Below are 16325 nucleotides of genomic sequence, written 5' to 3' on the forward strand. Positions count from 1 at the left end.
CTCCTCAAGGTAGCGGGTCAGTTGTCTGCTGAAGGTCTTCTCGATGACCTTAGCCGTGAATAGGAGGAGGGAGATGGGCCGGAGGTTCTTCAGGTCTTTGGGGTCAGCCTTGGGTTTTTTGAGTAAGGCTTTGATCTCTGCGTGCTTCCAGCTCTCCGGGAAGGTCGCTGTCTCGAAGGAGAGGTTGATGGTTTTCTGGAGATGCGGTGCGATGGTGGTGCAGGCTCTGTTGAAGATGTGTTGTGGGCATGGATCTGATGGAGATCCAGAGTGGATGGAGTTCATGATTTTGATGGTGTACTCGTCGCGTATGTTAATCCAGGTGAACAGGGGGTCGGTGTGGATGGCGGCCGTGGGGACGGAGGTCTCAGCGGGTTTTGGGGTGGTCGTGGCATTGAAGCTGTCCTGGATGTCTGCGATCTTGCAATGGAAGAAGGTGGCATGGGAATCGCACAGGTCTTGCGAGGGTGGGATGTCGTTGGTGTTGGAGCTGGGGTTGGAGAGTTCCTTCACGATGTTGATGAGCTCTTTGCTGTTGTGCGCGTTGCTGTCTAGGTGGTCTTTGAAGGAGGTCCTTTTGGCGGATCTGATGAGGTGATGGTGTCTGCGGGTGGCGTTCTTGTGGGCTGCGTAGCTGTCCGGTGTCTGTTCACGTTGCCATTTCTTCTCTAACTTTCAGCAGGTTTGCTTGGAGGCCTGGAGGTCCTCAGCGAACCAGCTGGCTTTCTTGCTAGTGTGTCTGTTGGAGGGTTTATTGATTGGGGCAAGGCTGTTGGCGCAGTCGTCGATCCATTGTCTGAGGTTGCAAGTGGCGGTGGCGGGGTCGGTGGGGCCGCTAGGTGGGCTACGGGCGAGGGTGGTGGTTAGCTGGTCTTCAGGGACTTTGCTCCAGCAGCGTCGGGGGATCTGTTGGGTGCGGTGGTGCGTGGTGGGTTTCCGGAAGGTGAAGTGGATGCAGCAATGGTTGGTCCAGTGGAGTTCGGTGGTATGGTTGAAGGAGACATGGGAGCTTGCAGAGAAGATGGGGTCAAGCGTGTGGCTGGCAGAGTAGGTGGGTGTTGTGACGAGTTGTCTAAGTCTGAATTTGGCAAGGTTGGCAATCAGGGTGGTGGAGTTGGTGTCGTTGTTGTTCTCGAGGTGGAAGTTCAGGACAACGAGGAGGATGTAGTCTGTGGAGGCGAGTGCGTGTGAACTGACGAAGTCGGCAATGGAGTCGCTGAACTGTGGTCGGGTCCGGGGAGTCCGTAGACGAGGGTTCCTCTGAAGGTGGTGTTGGGATCAGTGTGGATCTGGAAGTGCAGGTATTCGGCGGTGCTGAGGGTGTCAACAGGCCCATTTGAGAGTGTTTTAAGTAGCATCAAAGGTAATTATCCACAACATAATGTTCAATACAGCACTAAACTGCATGTTTTCATATGTGCTTGAAGTGCTATTCCCAAAACGTGCTCACAGAAAATAACAAGAGACAAAAAAGGGGTTCCAAGTCCCCAAATAGCAAAGAAAGCTTTGGGGATTCATGGCTAGGATAACAATAAAACACTTTAAAATATGAGCTCTTCGTAAGGACAAAGAAAGGAAAGGAGATAAAGGCATTCAAGCAGCAAGCATGGCGCTGCTCGTTCCAGAGGCAATACTCCATGGGAATTAATTTGCAAGAAACGGTAGGGCATGTTCCAACCATTAACCAATTGTAGGCTATGATTTTGGAATGACACAGACATAAGCCAATCCGAACCGGTGGGATCGATCAGACCCCACAGAGTTCATACAACAGATCACCTGGCAGCTGCGATGTCTAGGCTCGACCTAAAAAAAGAAGGAGGGATGACAATAGCTCACAGCCGAGAAAAAATAGTAATCTTCACAAGAAGCACCGCGGTCTAGGGAGACAAGCATTTGCAATGCATTAGGTCTCTCGTTTGCAAGAGTTTGAGCTATAGGCATTGTAAATGACAATACCTTTTATGTATGTGTTGGTTTTTAAAACATAAATTAAAGGCATTGTCGTTTATAATGCCAGTAGCTTCAACTCTCGCAAATGCAAGACCTTTTGCATTGCAAATGCTTGTTTTTAGTATTGGAGTCCACCAGTGCCGGTATCAGTGGGTTATCGATTATCAGAATGGAAGGAGCTTAAAGGCATGGGAGCCATGCCCGATGTCTTAGACCATCCCATGCCCATTGCATAGTCAGTCATGGTAACTTCTGTTTTTCTATACGTGTGGGTGATATAGAGTCGTGGATAGGGAGGTGCGATGTACCAGGTCTGCCTCCGCCGCCACGTGCGGTTGAAATTTGATGGGGTATGTCCAGTTGTGGGCATATTGAGCCTGCGCACATAGTGCATATAATAATGATAATAAAGTCATTTGTAAAGTGCCTGGCTACACCGACTGGTGTGTCCCCGCGCTATGGAAACTGCTATATGCAGGAGTCAAACCGAGAGGCACAGCTTATAACTGGTAAAGCCAGGTTTTTAGGCCTCTGAGGAAGATCTTCTCTGATTTTTCTACACGCAGTAAAGGTGGCAGAGTGTTCCAATTTTTGTCTGCCAGATAGCCAAATGAGCGTGCACCCATCCTTGCCCTTTTAATTTTCGGTACTTTGAGCACATGTGCTCCTGTCGATTTCAACTACCGATTAGGCTTGTAGTGGGTCAGGAGATCATACAGGTAGCTAGGGCCTTTCCCCTGTAGACTCCGGTGACAGAAACATAAAGCTTTTAAGAGAATTCTTATACTTATTGGCAGCCAGTGAACGGAGTCCAGAGCTTTCGTCGCTGAAGCCCGTCTGGGTAGATTGAGAACTAGGGTTACCACTACTTTCTGAATGTGTTGCAACCGTTGCAGGCTTCATTTTGATGCTCCCAATTATTGAACATTCCCATAGTCCAGCTGCGAGGTCACCAGAGTGTGGACTAGAGTTTTGCTTGCAGAGGCAGGAAGATTGTCCAAGATTTTCTTTAGTATTTTATGAGTGCCAAAATATATAATGTCATATCTGGGGCGTTTAATCCACCCTGCCATAGGGGAAGGTGGGGACTTCTCATGCTATAATGGGCTGTTTCCCAGACCATGCAAATGTTATTAATAGTGATCTTAGGCGCTTTAGGAATTTGGAGGATAGAGTCAGGTTGACAAATTGATACAGGAATTTTGGCAGAACCACCATCTTGGCTTTTGCCAACATTCCCGAGAGGGGGAGTGGTAGAGTCTGTCTTCTAGACAGGTGATTGCCCTACCGTAGTTTGCTGTCCACAGGTCTACGCTCTTGTGGCTGAGCCATAACCCCAGATATTTGACTGGTTCTGTCACCCATGTTAGTGAGTATTCAGATTCAATTTGTGGGGTGTTTTCCGTGAGGGGGAAGATAATGGACTTAGTCCAATTAATATTAAAGCCCCACAATTCTCCGATGTGTTTGAGCTCCCAGATAACCGCTTCAAGGTTAATATGGGGTTCTAGATCGTAAAGGGCTATGTCATCCGCATACATGGAGACCAGCACTCTGCGGAGTCTGAAGTTAAGCTCTCTGTGCTCGTGGTGTTGTCGTAGTTGGGCTGCTAGTGGTTCCATTGCCATGGCAAACTGAATTTGAGAAATAGGACATGACTGTCGGTTACCTCTTGGAATGGGGCTGATGTCATTCCGTTAAGGCGTTAGGGTGCTATCGGGGACTGATATAGCAAAGTTATGAGGTAGATGAATTGGGGGTAAAATCCTAATCGCCGGAGGAGACCAAACAGGAAAGGCCATACCAGTGACTCAAACGCCTTTGTGGTGCCTAGGAGAGCAGCGCCTGTCACTAATGTAGGCTCCACACATTGTATGACTGTGAACTGTGTTCTGAGATTATGTGCTATCGAACAGTCTGGGACAAAGCCCGATTGGTCGGGGAGAATTATGTCTGGTAAAAGGGGCCATATTTGATTGGCAATCAGTTTAGCTAGGATTTTGTTATCAATGTTAATCTCTGACAAGGGGCGATAAGAGTCACATAAATGTGGTGATTTCCTGGTTTTCGGTATGGAAATGATCAATGTTTCTCTTAAGGAGGGTGGCAGCATTTGGGCCTCTACATAACAACCATATGGGGGACAAGCAGGGTGGCATATTCTTTATAAACAGAGGCAGGCTGGCTGTCCAGACCAGGGGCTTTGTCATTCTGGAGACTGCGGTTGACTTGCAGGACTTCCTCTTCAGTGAAGGGTGAGTCCAAGTACTGTCACCTCACATCGTCAAGCCACAGCAGTTCAAAGGTATCAAAGTATTCTATTAGCATTTCCTCAGGTATCTCATCCGTAGTATGGTAGAGATTAGAGTAGACAGAGGTCATTGTGTCGAGTTTGGCCTGTGGGAAAGTCTGGTTTGTTGATTGCTCATCCTGGAGTTCTGTAATATAGTGTTGCGCTTGAGGTCTGCGCAGCATATCGCCCAGGATTTAGCTAGCACCTTCGCCTCCCCTGTACTGTCTCGCTTGGGATTCGCAGGTTAAATAGTGAAGTTAGCGGTTTGCTTCTTCCTCGTATTCAGTGAGTTTCTCTCGTATTGACGCTAGTGTAGCAAGGGATCTCATGTCACAGAATAGCGTTTCAAGTTCCCGCAGATCTTTTTCCAGCAAGCCTGGAATGGATTGCTTTTAGCACCACAGTCTGCCCCTCTTACCACAGCCTTGAAGGCCTCCCATAGTATCTGGGGGAGCTGACTGAGCCCTCATTGACTACAAAAAATTCTGTGATGGCCTGGTGTATTTCAGCCTAGAATACCTGATCACGCAGTGTGCCGTTGCGGCTGGCGCCATGTAAAGGCGCAGTTTTAGGTCTAGAGATGGGTACACTCTAGAAGCACTAGAACATGGTCAGACAGTGTCCGATGGTGGTGTGTCATGGCTGTTGCTGTTGACCATGTAGTCATGTTTCTGGTGGTCAGCCAGTAGTCTATGCGTGACCAGGCTTTGCGTGCCAATGTCACGCATGTTCCCTCCCTACGGGTCCCGTTCTTATATCAACATACATCGTTTATGTTGAAATCTTGCATTAAAGCATGTGCCACTGCTTTAGGATGGGGCCGCCGAGCAGCTCCTGATCTGTCTAGTTCAGATCTAGGATTACATTAAAATCTCCCCCCCAGGTTATAGCTCCGTGGCCCATTTTCACTATTTGGTGCCACAGCTCAGTGTAAAAGTCTGGGTCGTCTATGTTAGGACCATATACGCAAACCAGTATGAGGGATTGCTGTTGGAGTTGTCCTGCCGCTATAACATACCGCCCCTCAGGATCCTTTTTAATCTGACTGAGCATCCATGGGATACCTTTCCTTATAAGTATTGCAGTGCCCCTGGCTTAGTTGGGATTCAGGCAGTGGTGTACCTCTGCACACCGGCGCACCTCTAGGCGAGTGGAGGTGGGTGAGTCAGGTGTATTTTCAGAGGGAAGCAGATATCTGTGTGGTGTCTATTAAGGTATGTGTGAACGAGGCGAGCTTTCCTGGGGTTGTTGAGCCGTCTAACATTCCACGCTAGGAGCCTAAGTCCTCTGGGTGCCATTAGTATGTTATGAGTATCTGGGTGCTGGTATGTAGGGTCATCTTCTTGGTGCGCCGTCTACTTGGTTGGGGTAATGGTGAGCTTAGTCTGGTGTCTACTGTGTTACAGTAGGGCAGTAGTATGGGATCTGTCCTATAGACTGTCTACCTTAGTGTCTTACCTATGACCGCCCTGATCCCCATCAGAAGCGGACGCTCACACGCTGCTCCCTACGCTACCTACAGACCTACAGACTGGTATCGTAGCGCTACTCTACAAGAATCGCTATAGCCTGACTTATGTTAACATTCTATCGCTGCGCTAGATTGCCGGTTTAGCTCAATATCTGATAAATTAAAATCTTCCAGATCTGCCATTGCGAGTAGAATCGCAGCGCTAAATTGCCATAGAGCGCTCTTACACTGCTGTTACTTGTGCATTGCTGCCTGTTTAAATCGTCTGCAGCGCGCCCACTGTGTCCATACCCTATCCTGTTTCGGCTTTTTGGCTAGCAGCCATTTTCTTGTTGTTGTTCCCCCCTGGCCGGATATCCACCACGCACCCGCCTCCCAGCTGCTCCTCCCTCGCCCCCGCCCCCTCCACCATCCATACATGACAGATGCATTTTCACGCAGCGTTCACGCGCAGCGGTCGCGCCCCATGCACGCCGAAGGTGTGCCAAAGGTAAGCCCGTCTATGCCCGTCCGCGCCTGGACCGCGCCCAGCGCCTGTCCCCCTGGTCCCCGCCGCACCCAACCCACTAGAGTCACATATGATGCCACAACTCTCCTCGCCCTCAACCCCAGACGCACACCACAATGCTGCGAAGCCATCCCAGGACGTACCCACGGCCCATTCGCCTGCCTCTCCTGCAAGTTCAACTGCTTCAGGACCCTCACCAAATCCACTTCCTCCATACACAGCACCGACTCTAACCGCCTGAAGTGCATCCTGCTTAACACCCGCTCGGTCCACAGACACGCAACTGAACTCTGGGACCTACTCGACACTGCGTCACCGAACATCGCCTTCCTTACAGAAACATGGATGAACACATCATCAGCACCCGACATCGCCATAGCCATACCGGACGCTTACAAGATTATCCGAAAAGACCGCACCAATCAAACAGGAGGAGGCATCGCCATCATCCATAGGAACACCATCAAAATCACGACCAGCTCCGACGATAATTTTGCAACCGCTGAACATCTCCATTTTCAGATCCACACCGACCCTAGGACCACACTTAGAGGCACCCTCATTTACAGGCCTCCAGGTACCCGCACTCAATTCAGCGATGACATCACGGACTTCGTCAGCCCACATGCCCTCGCCTCCGAGAACTACATTCTATTAGGAGACCTCAACTACCACCTTGAAAACAAACACAACAGCAACACCTCCACCCTTCTGGACAACCTGGCCAATCTCGGACTCCAACAACTTGTTGACACCCCCACCCATGTAGCCGGACACATGCTCGACCCTATCTTCACCTCCAGCAAGCACATCTCCTTCGACCGCACCACAGCTCTCCACTGGACGGACCACAGCTGTGTTCACTTCAGCTACAAAACCACCCTGACCCACAACCGCCCACAACCTATTCCTCGGAGAAACTGGAACAAAATCACCTCCGACCAACTCCTCACATCACTCAACCAAAGCCCTCCCACCCTCTCACTGGACCCAAACCAAGCGGCCACCAATCTCAAGCAATGGATCACCCACAGTGCTGACGAATTGGCACCCCTGAAAAAGCACCAGATCAAATCAGCGAGCAAAAAGGCTCCCTGGTTCAATGATGACCTTAAAAAATCCAAGAAGCTATGCCGCACCCTGGAGAAAACATGGAGAAAAAACCCAACCACCGACAACATGGCCACCCTTAAGGCAGCCACCCGCAAACACCACCAACTGATTCGATCCTCCAAGAAATCAGCATTCAAGGATCGTCTCGACAACCACACTCACAACAGCAAGGAACTTTTAAACATCGTCAAAGAATTCACCAACCCCACCGCAGCATCTAACGACATCACTCCCTCCCAAGACCTCTGCGATGCGTTATCCTCCTTCTTCTACAACAAAATTGCCGAAATCCACAACAGCTTCGAGAACACTCCCAGCGATCAACCCTCCCCACCCCCCTCAGATCCTACTCCGCCAACTAACAACCTTAGCGCCTGGAACCCAATCTCCACTGAAGACACCATCCGCCTAATGAACTCAATCCACTCTGGCTCGCCAACCGACCCCTGCCCCCACCACATCTTCAACAAAGCTGACTCCATCATCGCACCCCATCTCCGTGATGTCATCAACTGCTCGTTCAACTCTGCCACCTACCCAGAATGCTGGAAACACGCCGAACTCAGCGCCCTACTGAAGAAACCCACAGCAGACCCCTCTGAACTTAAAAACTACCGACCCATATCCTTCCTCCCATTCCCGGCCAAAGTCATTGAGAAAGCCGCCAACAGCCAGCTCGCCGCCTTCCTTGAATCCAACAACTCCCTCGATCCCTCTCAGTCCGGATTTCGAGCCAAACACAGCACCAAAACCGCCCTCATTGCAGCACCAGACGACATCCGAACACTACTGGATAACGGAGAAACAGCGGCCCTCATTCTACTCGACCTCTCCGCCGCTTTCGACACAGTCTGCCACAGCACCCTCATACAACGCCTCAGCAACATCGGCATACAAGGAAAAGCCTTTGCCTGGATCACCTCATTCCTAGCTGGGAGAACTCAGAGAGTCCGACTTCCCCCATTCATCTCAGAGGCCACTGAAGTCATCTGTGGAGTACCACAAGGATCTTCACTCAGTCCCACCCTCTTCAACGTTTAAATGAGCCCACTCGCATCAATCACGCGCCAACACAACCTCAACATCATCTCTTACGCCAACGACACCCAATTAATCCTTTCCCTCACCAAAGACCCCAACACCGCCAAAACCAATCTTCACCAAGGCATGAAAGAAGTAGCCGAATGGATGAAACATAGCCGCCTAAAACTAAACTCAGACAAAACGGAGGTGCTCATCCTAGGATCTTCCCCCTCTGCCTGGGACGACTCTTGGTGGCCTTCCGCTCTGGGCACAGCACCCTCACCCACAGACCATGCACGTAACCTTGGCTTCATCCTAGACTCCTCTCTCTCGATGTCCAGACAAGTCAACGCAGTCTCATCCTCCTGCTTCAACGTACTTCGCATTCTCAAAAAGATCTTCCGCTGGATCCCCCTCGAGACAAGAAAGACTGTCACCCACGCACTGGTCACGAGTCGACTGGATTATGGTAATTCACTATACGCCGGAATCACAGCAAAATTACAGAAAAAACTCCAACGCATCCAAAACGCATCAGCGAGACTCATATTGGACATCCCTCGCCAAGATCACATCACCAGACACCTAAAAGACCTCCACTGGCTTCCCGTCAACAAAAGAATTACATTCCGTCTTCTCACCCACGCACACAAGGCCCTCTACAATCTAGGTCCCGAATGCCTCAACACTCGACTGTCCTTCTACAAACCCACCTGCCAACTAAGATCTTCCAATCAAGCCCTCGCCGCAGTCCCGCGCATCCGAAAATCCACCATGGGAGGAAGATCCTTCTCCTTCTTGGCGGCCAAGACCTGGAACTCACTCCCCACTTGCCTCCGCCTTACTCAAAACCACACCTCCTTCAGAAAAGAACTTAAAACCTGGCTATTCGACAAATAATGAACCCCTTCCCAAGCGCCTTGAGACCCTCTGGGTGAGTAGTGCGCTATATAAATGCCCGAACTTGAACTTGAACTTATGTGTATTTGACAGGGGCCTCCTCTAAAACGTAGACAAAATCTAACACTCTTAAAACAGTAGAAAAATGAACCCCCCTCCCTCTCCCACTCCAACCCTCGAAATTGGTTCAGTAATCCATCGCCACCCGCTCACCATCCCCTCCCCATCCCCTCCCCAGTCTGAATAGAAGAGCGTGGGACTTATCCCTGGGGGCAAAGAAGAGCCTCGCGTACACACCAGCCTTCCTCCGGCTTGGTGGCTGAAGCAGTGGCTCATGCCTTGTGGGTGGCTCCATTGGCGGTAGATCACATAAACTGTGGTAAGGAACCCTGAAGTGGGCTCTGCACAGGTCTTTCCCACCAGTTACAGTGTCGCTTTGTACTGTGGTGATTGTTTGAAGTGGATCAGAGAGGTTTGAGTTTAAAGTTCAGTAATTTTCGTCCAGATTCCATGATCTTGATCCCTTGGAGAGTGTCTGGACAACTTTGCAATCAGGAAGTCTGGGGGGACGCCTTCTAAAAACTTTGTTAACCTTCGTGACACCCTACCTGCCTTCCTCGGGGTCGCCCTTGATTTTGAGACGCCGCCTCATGCTGCTTGCCCACTCACCCCCCGCCGCCGCTTCCTTCAATCGCATAGCGGCCACTGAGTGGGGGAGAGCGCCAGGGACAAGAGACTACAAATCCCAGCAGCCCTTGCGGCCGGAAGCCGCACACGGGAGAATCGCGCGAGGAGGCGCTTAAAAATCGGCATCACTCCTGGTGGAGCGGGGACTCCTTCTAAAAACTTTGTTAACCTTTGTGACACCCTACCTGCCTTCCTCGGGGTCGCCCTTGATTTTGAGACGCCGCCTCACGCTGCTTGCCCGCTCACCCCCCGCCGCCGCTTCCTTCAATCGCATAGCGGCCGCTGAGTGGGGAAGAGCGCCAGGGACAAGAGACTACAAATCCCAGCAGCCCTTGCGGCCGGAAGCCGCACACGGGAGAATCGCGCAAGGAGGCGCTTAAAAATCGGCATCACTCCCCGCGTCGCGGGAGCGCACAGGAGCGTCCCGGGAGAAGCCCGGCACAAGGGCGGGACCATCTGTGGCCATCCGGGGCTGGAGGGGGCTGGGCTGGGCCACCCCTCTTGGCCTTACCTTTTAGGTGTGATGTATAGTAAATACTATACGCCACTAAATAGTCATAGGCGTGTCTTATTTTAATTTGTGAAGCAATCATTTTTATATGAGTATTAATGTTCTAATAGTGTGAAGGTTTAACTTCTATTTGGAGGTTCATGGTTTTATAATTTGATTGTGCCATCACTTAAATATACTTACATTCATCACAGAAAAATGGGGAAGAATACTCCCATTCAACCGATCTCCAATGGGAAACAAAGCGTAGTTCTTAACACCCCCCTACCTAGTTTGACAGCAATAGATCGAATGCTGCAGAAGACGATTGGGTGGTCGCTTCTGCAATTGAAAGCACAGAAAGACGCTTCTCACTCCCACCTGGTACCCTTCCGCCTTTACCCAATACAAACATCTCAATGCTAACTACTAACTCCCAGGATTCCATATTAGCCCCATCCTTTGTTGCTTTGCCTGGGGCACATCCTAATATGTCAACAAATGAGATACTTCTTGGGGCACCCACTGATATAACTGAACTCTTGCCTCCGACCTCGAGGCTATCTGTGACCCCCACAATTTTTACCAGTAATGAAATAGGTGATCTTGCTCCTCTACATGAGGACGTCCCAGATAAGGAGGGACAAGGTATCTCTGTGAGTCCAATTTCTGTCCTAAATATCAGTGATAGCCCCTGTGTGAGGACTAGAGGGCAGAAGGCTAGATGTAAGCAAAAACATATTATTAGGGAAAGGCAAACTACTAAAACTGTTACAAATAGTAAAAGGAATACCAAAAATAAACAAAATTATGTTGCTGACAAGTTAAGTGGAAGTAGAGGAAGTGAGGAGAATAATCAATCCGAAACTGTACCTCCACCAACTACTGTTAGGGACCCAACAAAAGATGACTCCTTTTGGGAAAGAATGGAAACCCTTCTAGTGACTTTTCTAGAACCCCTCACCCTAAAAATTAAGAACATAGAATCAAGGTTGACTAACATTGAGGGAAAGCTTGATAAGAAGCAGAGACCAACTGAGGACAATTCAACTTTTAAATTACCTCAACTTAGTGCCACTTGCTCGGATGTAAACTCTAAAATTGTTACACCAGCTTCAGCTAATGCACCAGCTCCAGCTAAAGCACTAGACAAAGCCAAAAATCCCAACACAAAGCCTACCGGTCGACTAGAGCATAAAGACTCAAGAAGGGATATTGCAATTAATGACAATAGACCACCTGTCTCAGTCTCGGTAGCTTCTAATGTATCTTCCTATGTACCACCTCATCAAAACGGAAGAGCAGAGGATAAATTGGAGACAAGAGCAACATCACATTTATTTAATTTAAATCTGCCCTCAGAAGCAACACCATATACTGTGGTTCTGGTGAATGTTCCATCATTACCCCCCAATGCCTTTGAAGATTGGTCGACCCTAAGAAACAAATCTCTTTATTTCCTATCTTCTAGGATCGGACTTAAAAATCCTCTTTTCTCAGAGTTCAAAATGGCTAGAAGAGCGAGATGGGTAGACACCTCAAACAAAACGCTGAGGGGTGACTGTGTAGTTCTATCATTCCGGTCCCTACAACTGGTTCATACAGTGCTCGAGAGAGTAGCCATGGGGACACATGATCCACACTTTGTTAATATTCTTCCCCTTGGTTACTTTTATCCTCCGCCTCGACCAATTAGGTGTCCTGCCCTCCCTTGCCCGCCTTTGAACTTGGAAGAACCATGGGGTAGAAGATATGGTATTCCAACATTTAATTACTATGAAACTCTTAGCGGTCTGGAAAATAATGATTGACTACAGTTAGACACTAGTACCTCTAGTGCACCTGATATAGAGGTAGACCTTACTCCCGACTCTTGTAAAAGAGAAAATACAGGTGTAACCGGGGAGAAACTATCATGTGTAGTCTCAGCCATATGTGAGGCTCAGGAACCTGCGGAGGGTGGTCTGACAGCAGATGAGGGCACAGAGGGGAGAATTGATCAAATGGCCCCCTTCTTACAAACTAGCCCTTCTACTGTGACTCCTGCTCTCATGCCTATTCCCTTGACAGATCTATCGGTGTTTAAAATTTCATCTTGGAATATAGCCGGAATTAGATCTAAAATTACAAATCCAATTTGGTGGGATTTTATCCAAACACAAGACCTGCTCTGTTTCCAGGAAACGTGGAGTCTTGAACCTGTCCATCTGAACGGTTATAGGACCTTTCATACTCCGGCCCTTGCTGTTTTGCATGGAAGACCAAAGTTCAAGTTCAAGTTCAAGTTCGGTCATTTATATAGCGCACTGCTCACCCAGAGGGTCTCAAGGCGCTTGGGAAGAGGTTCATTATTTATCGAATAGCCAGGTTTTAAGTTCTTTTCTGAAGGAGGTGTGGTTTTGAGTAAGGCGGAGGTAGGTGGGGAGTGAGTTCCAGGTCTTGGCTGCCAAGAAGGAGAAGGATCTTCCTCCAATGGTGGATTTTCGGATGCGTGGGATTGCGGTGAGGGCTTGATTGGAGAATCTAAGTTGGCGGGTGGGTTTGTAGAAGGACAGTCGGGTGTTGAGGCATTCGGGACCAAGATTGTAGAGGGCCTTGTGTGCGTGGGTGAGCAGACGGAATGTAATTCTTTTGTTGACGGGAAGCCAGTGGAGGTCTTTTAAGTGTCCGGTGATGTGATCTTGGCGAGGGATGTCCAGTATGAGTCTCGCTGATGCGTTTTGGATGCGTTGGAGTATTTTCTGTAATTTTGCTGTGATTCCGGCGTAAAGTGTGTTGCCATAATCCAGTCGACTCGTGACCAATGCGTGGGTGACAGTCTTTCTTGTCTCGAGGGGGATCCAGCGGAAGATCTTTTTGAGGATGCGAAGTGCGTTGAAGCAGGAGGATGAGACTGCGTTGACTTGTCTGGACATCGAGAGAGAGGAGTCTAGGATGAAGCCAAGGTTACGTGCATGATCTGTGGGTGTGGGTGCTGTGCCCAGAGCGGAAGGCCACCAAGAGTCGTCCCAGGCAGAGGGGGAAGATCCTAGGATGAGCACCTCCGTTTTGTCTGAGTTGAGTTTTAGGCGGCTGTCTTTCATCCATTCGGCTACTTCTTTCATGCCTTCGTGAAGATTGGTTTTGGCGGTGTTGGGGTCTTTGGTGAGGGAAAGGATTAATTGGGTGTCGTCGGCGTAAGAGATGATGTTGAGGTTGTGTTGGCGTGCGATTGATGCGAGTGGGCTCATGTAGACGTTGAAGAGGGTGGGACTGAGTGAGGATCCTTGTGGTACTCCACAGATGACTTCAGTGGCCTCTGAGATGAATAGGGGAAGTCGGACTCTCTGAGTTCTCCCAGCTAGGAACGAGGTGATCCAGTCCAAGGCTTTTCCTTGTATGCCGATGTTGCTGAGGCGTTGTATGAGGGTGCTGTGGCAGACTGTGTCGAAAGCGGCGGAGAGGTCGAGTAGAATGAGGGCCGCTGTTTCTCCGTTGTCCAGAAGTGTTCGGATGTCGTCTGTTGCTGCAATGAGGGCGGTTTCGGTGCTGTGTTTGGCTCGAAATCCGGACTGAGAGGGATCAAGGGAGTTGTTGGATTCAAGGAAGGCGGCGAGCTGGCTGTTGACGGCTTTCTCAATGACTTTGGCCGGGAATGGGAGGAGGGATATGGGTCGGTAGTTTTTAAGTTCAGAGGGGTCCGCTGTGGACTTCTTCAGGAGGGCGCTGAGTTCGGCATGTTTCCAGCTTTCTGGGAAGGTGGCAGAGTTGAGCGAGCATTTGATGACATCACGGAGATGGGGTGCGATGATGGAGTCAGCTTTGTTGAAGATGTGGTGGGGGCAGGGGTCGGTTGGCGAGCCGGAGTGGATTGAATTCATAAGGCGGATGGTGTCTTCAGTGGTGATTGGGTTCCAGGCGCTAAGGTTGTTAGTTGGCGGAGTGGGATCTGAGGGAGTGGGATCTGAGGGGGGTGTGGAGGGTTGATCGCTGGGAGTATTCTCAAAGCTGTTGTGGATGTCGGCAATTTTGTTGTAGAAGAAGGAGGATAGCGCATCGCAGAGGTCTTGGGAGGGGGTGATGTCGTTAGATGCTGCGGTGGGGTTGGTGAATTCTTTGACGATGTTGAAAAGTTCCTTGCTGTTGTCAGTGTTGTTGTCGAGACGATCCTTGAATGCGGATTTCTTGGCGGATCGAATCAGTTGGTGGTGTTTGCGGGTGGCTGCCTTAAGGGCGGCCATGTTGTTGGTGGTTGGGTTTTTACTCCATGTATTCTCCAGGGTGCGGCATAGCTTCTTGGATTTTTTAAGGTCCTCATTGAACCAGGGAGCCTTTTTGCTGGCTGTGTCGAGTAGGTCCCAGAGTTCAGTTGCGTGTCTGTGGACCGAGCGGGTGTTCAGCAGGATGCACTTCAGGCGGTTAGAGTCGGTGCTATGTATGGAGGGAGAGGATTTGGTGAGGGTCCTGAAGCAGTTGAACTGGCAGGAGAGGCATGCGAATGGGCCGTGGATTCGTCCTGGGGTGGCATCGCAGCATTGTGGTGTGCGTCCGGGGTTGAGGGCGTGGAGAGATGCGGCATCATATGTGACTCTAGTGGGTTGGGAGTTGCGGGGGCCAGGGGGTCTGGCACTGGGCACGGTCCAGGCGCGGACGGGCGTAGACGGGCTTACCTTTGGCGCACCTTCGGCGCGCATGGGGCGCGTCCGCTGCGCCCCATGCGCGCCGAGTGTCTATTTGTCCAACAAGTTAGATCTTGTAAGAGTTATTGAACCTGTTATAGACACTTATTTCCAAATGTTGGTACTTGTTCTGGTTTGTGATACTCCAATTGCTATTGTCAATCTATATAATAATATTCACTCTGGTGATGTATTGATTGTTCTAAGAAAACTGAGTAATGCTTTGACTATACAGGAAAATATCTTTAAGCACAAATTGATGATAATTATGCTAGGGGATTTTAACTGTAATTTGTGTGATGTAACACAGGATAATAGGTGTGGCCTAGCACAGGACGAAGGTGAAGGCCGGGTACATTTTAATCATTCCTCTTTAGGGGAACAGTTTAATAGTCTGCTAGCTAAATTTGATTTGGGGTTTGGAAACGAAATGTGTACCTCACCGTCGGTGTCATCTACAACATTCAATGGTAGGGGTTGCTCTACAACTATAGACTATGTCACCGTTTCTAATAAATATGGTACTAGAATCCACTCTTTTAGTGTTTCTGATATAGTATCGAGCGATCACTTTTCGCTCTGTGTGACTGTCCTGCTACCTACTGCATCCACTCTGATTAATGAGAAAGAAAGTGACAGTTTGGACATGAATTTAGCTATTGGTAGCGTTAATGGCTATACACTAAAATGGGCTATGGTAAATGAGGCAGAGATAATCAAAACAGTGGTTGATAAATGCTTTTCAGAAATTATGATGTGTTTAAGGGCAGACTCATCCCCTCAAATTCGTCTTGTATCTTTCCTCTCAATCTCAAACGAAATTAAGGCTTCCCTTACAAGGCAATTTAAGAATCAAAAAAAGGGGGGAGGTTGGTTTGACTCTAAGTGTACCAGGGCCTATGCGCTCCTAAAGAAGGTGCTGCACAAAAAACCTAGATCTGCTGAGGAGGTTAGTAGATGTAGGAAGGATTACAAAATGGCAAATAAAGAAAGGAAGAATACTCTGAGGTCTGAAGCTTGGGAGGCTCTTCATTCTGCTTCTATAAGGAATGATAGTGCGAGCTTTTGGAAACTTGTGCGAACTCCCTTTCTTAGGGAAGAGGCCGGCCCGAAAATAGAAATAGCAATCCCTGAATCAGATTGGGTTAGACACTTCTCGAGCGTATATGAGGGTGAGCAACAAGCAGGATCCTTGATTCCTGCTTTTGAGTACCCCCCCAATAGAAATC

This window comes from Lissotriton helveticus, chromosome 1_2, assembly GCF_964261635.1.
Source record: "Lissotriton helveticus chromosome 1_2, aLisHel1.1, whole genome shotgun sequence".
In the NCBI taxonomy this organism is placed as follows: Eukaryota; Metazoa; Chordata; class Amphibia; order Caudata; family Salamandridae; genus Lissotriton; species Lissotriton helveticus.